Genomic DNA, 11,836 nt, shown 5'->3' with positions numbered 1-11,836 from the left:
TGAGGTTGCAACGGTCAAATTCGTCTTGCTGGACTTTTTCCCAACTGGTCAACTCTGGTCAAGTCAACTGGTCATTCAGTTCAACTGGTCTGCAGCTGGTTCAGTTCAGTTCAGTTGGTCAGTTGCTGGTTCATTTCAATTGGTCTGGTTCAGTTCAACTGGTTCGGTTCAGTTTCAGCTGGTGTGGTTCAGTTTAACTGATTCAGTTTCAGTTGGTCAACAGCAGCTGGTTCAGTTCAGTTCAGTTCAGTTCAGTTCAGCTCAGTTCAGGTTCAACTGGTCTTCAGCTGGTGTGCTGAAATCAGCCTAGCCGATTTCAGTTCGTGCAGAACCAGCAGCTTCATAGTTATTTATCAGCATCTTAAGCTTTGATTCAGGCTTTGACTTATGAAGATGATTTCCAACGCATGCTAAATGCTAAGACCAAAATACCACAACTGCTCAAACCCAACTGATTGCTGTTTTTGTGTGATCAGTTCGGTAATTCAGCGATCAGTTAGACCATGATAACATCCGATTTTCGCCCAACTGACGTGAAATACGACTTGTTTCAAATTGGATTTTCTGATCAGTCAAGTTCGCGGATTGTCATTTGGATCATCCAGCTGAGAGACATCTTCAAAACATCAAAGCTCGCCAGAAATTCAGTTTGTGCATAATTCATTTTCAGCTTGCTTCTTGTGTTTGCAACTTCACACTTGAGTAAATATGTTAGAAACACAATAACAAATATTGTTAACATCAAAATCAAGATTGCGAACATGAAATATTCCAACAGTATATTTTAAAACGTAGTTGGAATTTCAAATGATAGTAAATATGTTAGTCTTGAGACAAAATGTTAACGTATGGGTAACAAGTAGAATATAGCAACTATATTTACAAAAAGCATAAGTACTAAAACACATACTGGACTTTTGTGTCTAAATCTGTCCTTCAGTCTTGTTTTACCTGTTTTTTACTTTCATGTAATACCTCTTCACATTTCAATCTTCTTTTACCTGTTGCACTGGGTTGTTGTGCTTTAAGATCTGTTTCAAAGTGTTCTTCCTGCAATGCAGAGCTGCTTTCTTGAGATTCAGCTACAGCCACATCACCTTGTATCAATCCTTGAACTTTTTAAGAAGATCCTTTGTCTTCATAACTGTGCAATGCTGATGACGAATCAGTCGCTGGTAGACATGCTATGACTGTGTTTCGAACAAAAGTTTTGCCTCTTGCTTTGCTCCACGACGTTCTTAGTTGGAAAAGGAACTGTAAATCTCTCGATTTTTGGTTGAATATATCAGGATTAAAAGGTGTTTCCTGCGATCGATAAGATCAGTAAGATTCAGAAACTATATGAAGTTTTTTATCAACAAAAAATAATTGGTAAATAAATATACTTGTTCTTCTGTCTCAATTATGTCTTCTCCTGACATACATAACAGCATGCTTGCTTCTTTGTGCTCAACATAAGCAGACAAATTCCCGGTACCATCAAATAGTCCTGCTTGGAATCGTAACCTATATGTATATCATAGTTAAGAGGGCATGTTTCTAATGAGCGTAGATTTTCAAAGCATATTTATCACTTATAGTGGTTTTGGGCTTGGAAGCTCCACAAGACTTAGAGCAACCTGAGCAGGCTAGAAAACATACAAAGTCCTCCAAATTTTTTATTCTTATCTTTGCCTTTATCCAAAATGATTTCACCTGCAAATCAAAATTTGTTGGTATTTTAAAATGTTTGTTGACTCTAAATCTAGGTAAGTCAATTGGTGAGTAAATTTGAACTTACTACTTCGTTCAGGCTCAGAATCTGGCTGATTTTTTGAATTTGGGAGTTAAACGGCTGGTCTATTTCTTGGTTTGCTTTGTCATAAAATTTTTGGTAAACAACAGTTCTATATATTATTTATTGGTTTGCATCCTAAAAAAAGGTGTATATTAGCTATTTATTTCTAGAAATATGGGAAATAGGACAAACATAAGAAAGAAATACAAACAAAAACGTAAACACAGGGAAAAAACAAGTGAGGATAGCAAGATACATGGTTCTTTAGCAGAATTCTTCGATTGTTAGTTATTACCTATAAGTTCATCTAAAACAATGCAATGATACTGTCGATGTTATGATTTAATATGGAGCCCCTTTTTAATACAAAATAATAAATTTCATTAAGAAGTTTATAGGTCAGCAACATACAATATAGCTAGAAAATATATTTGAACTGTAGAAGATATTTGTTGTCTTATTTTGAGGTATAGTCTACCATGGTTCTTTGTTAATATAAGATATGATAATAATGTTAAGTTATGGGATATCATGTAAACAGCGGTAGTTTTTTTTGTTGTTAACAAGCATATGAGTAATTATGAAGAGCCAATTGTTAAAACAATCTAAGTTTTGAAGAGAGACAATATATTTCCTTATTTCTTACCGTTTCTAAGTTTTTTAATTTTTTTTATTATTCTCTTGATTCTATATGTGACATACAGTAATCAAACAAAAGATCAGGAACACTAAAATAACATCTTTTTATGTCGTTATATTTGTATTTGACTAAGGAAGAAATGTCTCAACTATTTTTTTTCAAAACAAAAGTTAACCAAACAAACTAAAAAATTTCAATCAAGAACTTTGCTATTACGTTGGTGTATTCAAGAAATGTAATATGTGTCTATCAAAGCCTAACAACTGATTAGAAATATTATTTTTAAGATTTGAGCAAGTAGGCTTAGAACTACATATTCATAATTAGTAAGGGGGATTTTTTTTTTTTTTTGGAATGTATGGTCTGTAAAGGTGGTTGTTGAATGTATACACAAATTAGAAACAAAAAAATCATTATTTTGTGTGATCTAAAAGTTGGAGCAGAGGCTTTTGATATATCAGATCTATTTTGATTCAGTAAAGATCATTCTAAAATTATGTGACAAAACAACCAATAGAAAGAATATGAATTACCATCGTTTTATGAATTCAGTCTGTTGTATTGGAGGGACAAACATAATGGTGCTATTTGGTATTGTACCAATTGATAATCCTACAACAATAATATATTTTTATCAGCTTAACCAAGCTTTGTTAAGTAAAACGCACCAAAATATATCAAATAATATGTATAACCTTGAAGAAATTACTTTTTCTAACTATGAGATAACATTAAATAGAGATGAATGTACCTGTAAAATGTGTTGAAGAAGGCCGCATCCCTAAGATCACATGAAGAGTGTGAACATTTTGAGTCAGAAAAAGTGCTTCGGTTTGGAGAAATTCTTCCCATAAGGTAAGAATTAATGGTATGCATGTACCAAGATAAGAAACCTGTTATTTTCTGGTCTACATAATTACTTGAAAAATGAAGAAAAGCAATTAATATTGTGGAAATTTTTTGAAAGAAATTTACTCTTCGTTGACGATAACAAATTCCTGTAAATTTCTTTTTGTTTTTTCAACAAACCGTGGTGGAAAAACATGTACCACGCTACATAATAAATCTGAAAAATGAGGTGCGTGAATAATTCTGGATATAATGTAATTGCATGCTATGAAAGAGTGTTGGAGCAAGAGCTTAGCTGATTTGTTTAGTGGACACATCCGCTAATTCAGGGCATTGTGCAAAAGGTGTCAGTTGGTAAGCATGGTCGATAGGTAGTTGGTCTTCCTCATTTAAAAGATTAATATAAGTACTTATACTAAGAAACATTTGGTATTTTGCAGATGCAAAAATTGGTGTGTTGCTAGTTATTTCTTTAATTTTGGCATTCCCAATATAGTATGTTTTGTATAACTGAAGTAATCTGTCTAATTGCTCAATATCTTGGTCATAAATTATCACATGCATGCTTCCATTCTATGGAAATAAATAGGTAAAGTAAAAATCAATTCCTGACTGAAATGCTATTGAAAAATGACAATGTATTTTACCTCTTTGTCAACAAAAACAAGCTTTTATTGTCTTCCCCATTTCAGAAAAGAATCGGAGTTTTTTCATAAACCAACACTTTGACAAAGGAGTTGGAGAAATCTGGTTTTAGATTTACAAAGGTTGTACATTTGTTTTCTAATGACCTGAATATAAGAAAAAAAGAGAAGTAATGAGCACAAGTAATTTACACATTAATATATGGAATTTAAGATAATGTATGGACAAATAATAAAAATTATTACAAGTTGTTTACTTGTTAAAATTCGTATAGAAGTATGAATCAAAGTTTTTTAAATCCCTTCAAGTGTGAAATTAAAACTATATATTTGCGTAAAGAAAAATTAAATTGTGTAGCTGGGAGCATACAATTTGTTTTAATAAAACTAATAATTTTATCTTAACAAACCTTACAATGTGTATATATAAATATCTAATATACCTTTATGCGTAATGATTTTCATATTAATGAGATAAAAAAAATAAAAATTTACCTGTCAATAAGGATGTGCAGCGTCCAAAACCTCACGGTATACTAAAGTTTTTGTGTAGTTAGTACTTTGAACTAATGGTATTGATGGTCTAATAAGCACTTTTATTTGATCTATATTCTTAGCTCTTGATAATGCGACATAAATTTGGTCATGTGAGAAAACTGGTTCTTTTAAATAGATACCAACAAAATCTAAAGTTTGCCCTTGTGCTTTTGTTAATTATCATTGCATAACATAAACGGATTGGAAATTGCTTTCTTTTAAATGGAATAGATGAAAATCGTCATGCGGAGATTCTAATGTTATTCGAAGAATGAATATAGGTTTTCCTGCATGTGTGCCTACTGAAATTTCAGCATAAATAACATTTTTGTTAAATCCCTTGCAAAGAAATCGTGCACCATTACAATGTCCTTCGGTTGGATTAATATTTCGTAACAATATGATTGATGAATTTATTTTCAAGGTTAGTTTGTGTTCGGGAAGCCCTTGAGGAGTTAAACAGTGAAATAAAGCTTCTTGATCTGGTATAACACAATCACTTGTGTTTTCATCACAACTATAGTACGTTGTTTCTTCGCTGGGAAATTTGTTAATAAGAACATCATTTATTTCGTGGACAAATGCGTTCCTTGTTGTAAGTATGGCGCGTTTTACAAATGAAGAAAAATCTAAATTTGAATCATTAATGTTTGGGAAAACCATGTCTATTAACGTATTCAAAGAAGTAATGTCATCTGTAAATGGAATGTTAATGGGAGATGGGATTTGGATTTCATTGTTTCATTAGCATTTTCAAGTCCATCACCAATTTTCAACATCCAAGATGAGAAGATAGAAACAGATAATGCATGCATATTTTTTTGTAGTTTTATCTTATTTAACTTGTTCCACAACGGTGATGAAAGGATCGATTGAGGGGATCATCGTTGAGCTACAATAGCTCGGTTCTTGAAATATTGAACATCGATGAATTAAATCGAGTTTGGTATTCAAACCAAGCGGAAAACACTCGAAATAATCCTTCGTAAAAACCGATTAAATATTTTGTAAAGCATTTAAAATATATGCAAGTTGAATGAGTAAAAATATTTTGGTTGAAGCATTTTATCAAACACTTGTATGCAATATTTTCATATTTGAAGAACACATGAAATGCTTCAACAACACATTTTTAAAACTATGAAAATGATAAGTAAATGCAATAAATAAATAAATAGACACGAATTTGTTTATGGATGTTCGAAGACTTCAAATGCTCCTACGTCACCACTTCTTCCCCTTGGGAAGGATTCACTAGAGGACTTTGATTTATACAACACTTCGTACATACCCATTCCGGAAAGACAGCACCCAACTAGAACTCCTAGCACTCAAGATTGTAGGCAGCACATCACAATCAACATATTGTTTAATGTCTCATATGCAAAGACTATAAACACAATGTTTTACGTCTTTGTGTAAAGACTCACTCAACTAATATTTGAAATTCAACTCTCTTGTATATGTGTGAGTGATTGTGTGTGAGAAATTTATCCTTTACAGTGTACATCTCAAATGTACCCTCACACAAGGGCTTGTGCTCTCAACTAGCTGATTTCTGCATGCTAACTGCTCATGCTTTGAATCCTCTTCAAAAGCTCTTGTTTGATCCTCAAGATGTTGTATTTATAAGATCCAACAATGATATATATGTTAGACACAAGAATATGACCGTTTGCAAAGTTTCTATACTGTTTACGAAATTGTAACGATCAAATTTGCCTTGCTGGACATTTTCCCGACTGGTCAACTCTGGTCAACTCAACTGGTCGTTCAGTTCAACTTGTCAGCAACTGGTTCAGTTCAGTTCAGTTCAGTTGGTCAGCTGCTAGTTCGGTTCAGTTCAGCTGGTTCAGTTGGTCTGGTTCAGTTCAACTGGTTCAGTTTTTGTTGGTCAGAAGCTGGTTCAGTTCATGTGGTTGGTCAGCTGGTCAGCAACTGGTTCAGTTTCAGCTGGTGTGCTGAAATCAGCCTAGCTGATTTCAGTTTGTGCAGAATCAGTAGATTCATCGTTATTTATCAGCATTTTAAGCTTTGATTCTGGCTTTGACTTCTGAAGATGATTTGTAGATAATCGTCTTATCTTTCCATTGCATAATGAATCGCTTCATTTCGATAAACGAGCTGAGAGATATCACCAAAATACCGCAGCTGCTCAAACCTAACTGATTGTTGTCTTCGTGCGATTAGTTTCGATTAGTTATGATCAGTTTGACCTAGATAAATTCTTATTTTGTCCAACTGACGTGAAATACGACTTGTTTCAAATTGAGTTTTCTGATCATTCAAGCTGGCGGATTGTCATTTGGATCATCCAGTTGAGAGATATCATCAAAACACCAAAACTCGCCAGAAATTCAGTTTGTGCTGAATTCAGTTTCAGCTTGCTTCTTGTTTTAATAACTGCACACTTGAATAAATATGTTAGAAACACAACAACAAGTTTTGTTAACATCAAAATCAAGATTGCGAACATGAAATGTTACAACAGGTGACATGACAATTGAAGAATCTATGATATTCTCTTTCGTACTTTTTAAAATAACTGGTAATGTTTGGCGAAAATCTCCACTGAACACAACAATTTTATCGCCAAACAGTAAACTTTGAATCCATTATGCCTTGTAACATTTCGTTGAACTTTTCAATAACATCACGCCTAGCCATCGTAGCCTCATCCCAAATAATGAGTTTTGCTAGTTTTATTAAAGTTGCTAATGTGCTTTGCTTACTAATGCTACAGGATTTGATATTGCTTTCCTCTAAAGTAATTTAAAATCTCGAATGTGAAGTGCGACCTCCTGGAAGCAAAGATGTTGCAACTCCTGAAGTTGCGGTCGCAATTGCTATGTCACCATTTGATCGAATTGTAGCAAGAAGTGCTCTATATAAAAAGGTTTTTCCAATACCTCCAGGACCGTCATTAAAGAAAGCGCTTGAAAAATCATTACGAACATGATATAAGATTCGATTGTAAGCATTTTTTGTTCTATATTTAATTGTTCAACAGCTAATAGATCTTTTACCGGTATATAAATGTCACGCTCAGTTTGTAAATCTTTTGCCAATCTATCGTTAAAATCTAAGCTTACATATTTGTCTGTATGAAAGAAGTCTTCCAATTTTTTGCCCATGGAATGAAGGCAGTTGTCAACTATGTCTAAAACCCTGTGACTAATCATTTTTAGAGTAAGAGCTTTATTCCAAGCAAAATATTCTGAGAGAAAATCTTGGAATTTTAACCATAGCTGAATGGGATTTTTCGGGCAAAAAAAACGAGAACAGTAGCAAATAATTGTCGCAAAGCATGAGGCATTAAATAACAAGCAGCTTCTTCGATACACATTTCAGCAGTGTTATCACTTTCTATTAAGCCTAATGTTAGTGCTGCTTCTCTGAATGTTTTAAAAGTTACCTCATTGATCGTTCTCAAGCCCTTAAAAGAAGCTAGTTTTCTGACATGCATCAGCAACAATTTTAAATAAAATTTTTCACAAGCTGAAGGCCGACAGTTAAAAATTCGGCTTATGACCTCTTTTTTCCTACGTGGTTCCCACTCTTTAGAATCGTTGTGCCAAGTAAAATATTCAGAAAATTCAACATACAAACAATTTAGGTTTTGAGCGTAGCTATTGTATTTATTCATATGGAAAAATTGTGTTGACATAATTTTCTTAAATGTTGGTTTGTTAACAATGATGTACAACGCCTGATTGGCAGCAAATGTCACAACTTGTTCATTTTCTAAATGAACTGGTAAGCATATTACAACTGGATGTACATGGTTAAGATCACATCCAAAAATGCGCCAGATGGATTCAAGATGTGAAATCCATCTTGCAGCTTGGAAATTTTTTGCTTCGTCAATAATGTGATCTTGTTCATCTCCAAGTAATGTATACAAAATCTTATCATGGCCCTTGTATATATATTTGTAGATATATTTTATAGTTTGAATTGTTGAACATATTTCGACGTTAATGTGGCAATTAAATTTAGCAAGCAAATATGGATTGTAAGGAACAACCCAACGATTATCAAGTTGCGAACCCCTTATAGTAGTAACATGCTTGTCATCTCAACGACGATATATTGGGTATGGATTTGTTCCATATTTAGTGGTTTCTGAGTATTCTTTAGGATAATTATATTTACAGGAGTTCTTTTTCATGCAAGGGCATGTTGGATTAAGTAAACCACATGGACCATGCATCATATGTTTTACCACGAGTGAAAACAAATATGGTTCAGTATGTGCATCAAGCAATTCTGCACAAACAATTCTGTCGAATGCCTCGGGATGAAACATTTTTTAAGCTTGATTTAAAATAAGCAGGAAATGGGCATGGGGTAAACCTCTTTTTTGGAATTCTATCACGCTAGTATAGGCAATAATGTGCCCAAAGATATCTTTCTTGAATAGTTCATCTCTTAAAACTTGAAGCTTCGCATGGAAAATCCTAGAGACCAAATCAGTTGTATTCTGGGTTTCATCAGATGGAAGGCAAAGTGACTTTATTTCAGCCCAATTCGGAATCGAGGTTATTGTCAGAAAGATGTCAGGCTTCCCATAACGTTGAACTAACGCAATAGCATTCATGTATCTTTTACGCATATCTCTAGGACCTCCAATGAATGACGTAGGTAATATTACGCGTTTTCCAACATCAGAGCCTATCTCACACCCTTGTGTAATGCTATCTAATAACCCATTATAGGCCTCATTTCGCAAACGGTTTTGCATGCTTGGAGTCCTAAAAAATTATAATCTTGATGTTTCAATTTTAATATACATGTCTACTATATATTGTTGCAAAAGCCTACCAATATGTAGTAAGAAAAACTTATCATTTTTTTCTTATTTGCAATTTGTATCAGTATTATTCACGACATGAGACAGTAGACTTTTGTGTGCTGCTTTTTTCCGAAGCTACACAAATAAAATAGATTTTTAAGTGTAAAACATCATACTATGGTATAATAGAATTTTCCTTTTAAATCAATATTACCTTGAGTTTCAATGCTTCTAAAAAATTCTGCACTTGCAGAATTCTCTATGCATTTGGTGTTTTCACTGTCACAAGTTGGTCTAGGATGCAATTTTTTTTTTGTTTTTGATCTAATCTTTTAATGTTTCGATGCCAACCAGATTCCCCATTTGGGAATATAAGAGGGTATTGCAAAGGATCATAACAACCGAAGTAGTGTTTAATTACCTGGGGGAAACTGTTTTTTGGATATACTTGTGTATTAGCCTGTTTTTTTATTTTCGTCGCTAGATTCTAACCATATTCCAGCAACCTGAGACACGGTAGGTTTGTTAAAAACTCGTTGATCAGTAACAAGGTCAGCTTACAAAGCAATTTTATATTCGTCTAAGTTGTCAACACTATTCAGACCATGGAAAAAATTTCCATATGGGTTTCTCGATAAGATATAAATTAATTTTTGTATAAGAGTTTCCTTAAATTTTGAGTTAATTCACAGACGGTTAGATAGTTCATGTTCAGTATCAAATAAATATAGTTATAGATTTTTGTGGGTTTCATTGCTTGACGGTATTATTTGGCCAGTAAAATGATAAAGTTGACCTTGTACACGAAATGTATAAATACCAGCATTTCTTTTAGCAAAAGATGTATCACAATGTACTCCCGTTGATGTGAAGGCAAACATGTTATTGTAGCTACGAATACATGTGTTGAACTCTTTTGCATCATCGGCATTACCAACATACAGTTGTACTAAGTCAGAAGGTATTTCTGAAAGTAAAAGATTTATTTCTCCTAACGAACAACAAAATGTTGGTGGTTCAGCATATATGCGCGTTGCACCGCAAAATTTACAATTCATCATATTAGGTAGTACATCTGGAGTACTCGCTATATACATCAATGGATCGGCCTTAGTGTTTTTTTTACATCAAGTCTCTGTGAAGCACATGTTTTATTTTTTTTGGTTTCGACGCATATTTTTTTGCAGCCTACGATCTTCTAAGCAAGCATATTTTTGTTTACGGGAGTTTTTAGTCTTGTTGATTTCGATTGTATTATCTTTTCTTTGTCGCGGCATCATTGTTATTTTATAATAGCAAGTAGTTCAAAATATCTAGTTTTAATATTACTTGGTTTACTGGTATATGTAATTTTTAACTAATGCTAGATATGACACTTTTTTAAAAAAAATGAAACACACAAGAATGAGTTATAACATATAGTTTGACACCACAAAAGCTAATAGTTAAAATCTGTCAACGATAATGAAGATTAAAAAAAAACCACGTATATAATAAAAAACCAAGAAAACTAAAGGGTAAACTAATAAAATTGTAAATAAAGATCGAACCTGTATGCAGTACGAGAGGACGAGCTCGCCATAGTTTTAAGTTGTTGAAGCTTCTTATTGATCGTAAATTGTTTCTCTATAGAAAAATCAAAATAAATCTATACAGGAACAGAACAACAGCCTATTTTAGCTATCAGTATGGGCATCCACATCCCCAAAACAAAGGCAAACAAAAACTAAAACCAAGTAGGTCGTAGTTAATAAAGAATGAGAATCAAATCAACCCAAAGAAATTTCAAAAAAACCTCTAATTGTCTAGGCAAATATGTACCAAATTATTTCTTTTAGTAGTACATATTAAATAACAAAAGTCGCAACAAGAAAAAACCAATAGCTTTCCGCTCAAACAAGGGAAAAACGAAGGACCTCTACAAAGACACATGGAAAACGACACCAAAATAAGGCGTACGGGGGGACGGGAAAAACTTCCTAAAACAATTACTATAGTTGGGAGGGAGGGGGAAAAAAAAGAACAACAAGGCCGAACAAAATGGAGGGGAACACGCATTTGATCTATAACAAAGGAAAAGCAAGGACTCTCCGCTCGAGCGAAAAAAACCAAGGCACCTCTACAAAGAAACCGTGGGAACGACGTCAAAATAAGTCATTCCAGATTACCGAGCGATGCTTCCCAACACGATTAATATAGCTACGAGAGGGAAAAAACATGAAGAACAGCATAATCAAAGAGAACGAAGGGGAACACTCACCTGTTGAATTTTTCTAGCTCTCGGGTAAGAAGATCAAACAGCAAACGAAAATTTAAAGGAGGAATGAGCACAAGCAGATGGAGAATTGAAAAAGTCCAAACAACAAATGCAACAACCAGAGAAAAAGGAAAGCAAAAAGATATATGTTAAAAAGAAGGAAGATGTGGGCAGAACCGATTAACCTCCTATTGACAGCACAAACTTTTGATTGTTGAAGAAAAAAATCTATGACGCGTGTTTTTGCTTTTAACCGGGAACCGTAGCAAAACTGACCAAGGAAAATTTATTTCCGCATTTCATTTAAGTAGATTTGGGAAAATTTTGAATTTAGAGC

Source organism: Primulina tabacum, chromosome 15 (genome assembly GCF_025594145.1).
Source record: "Primulina tabacum isolate GXHZ01 chromosome 15, ASM2559414v2, whole genome shotgun sequence".
NCBI lineage: Eukaryota > Viridiplantae > Streptophyta > Magnoliopsida > Lamiales > Gesneriaceae > Primulina > Primulina tabacum.
Note: the sequence above shows the minus strand (reverse complement) of the source record.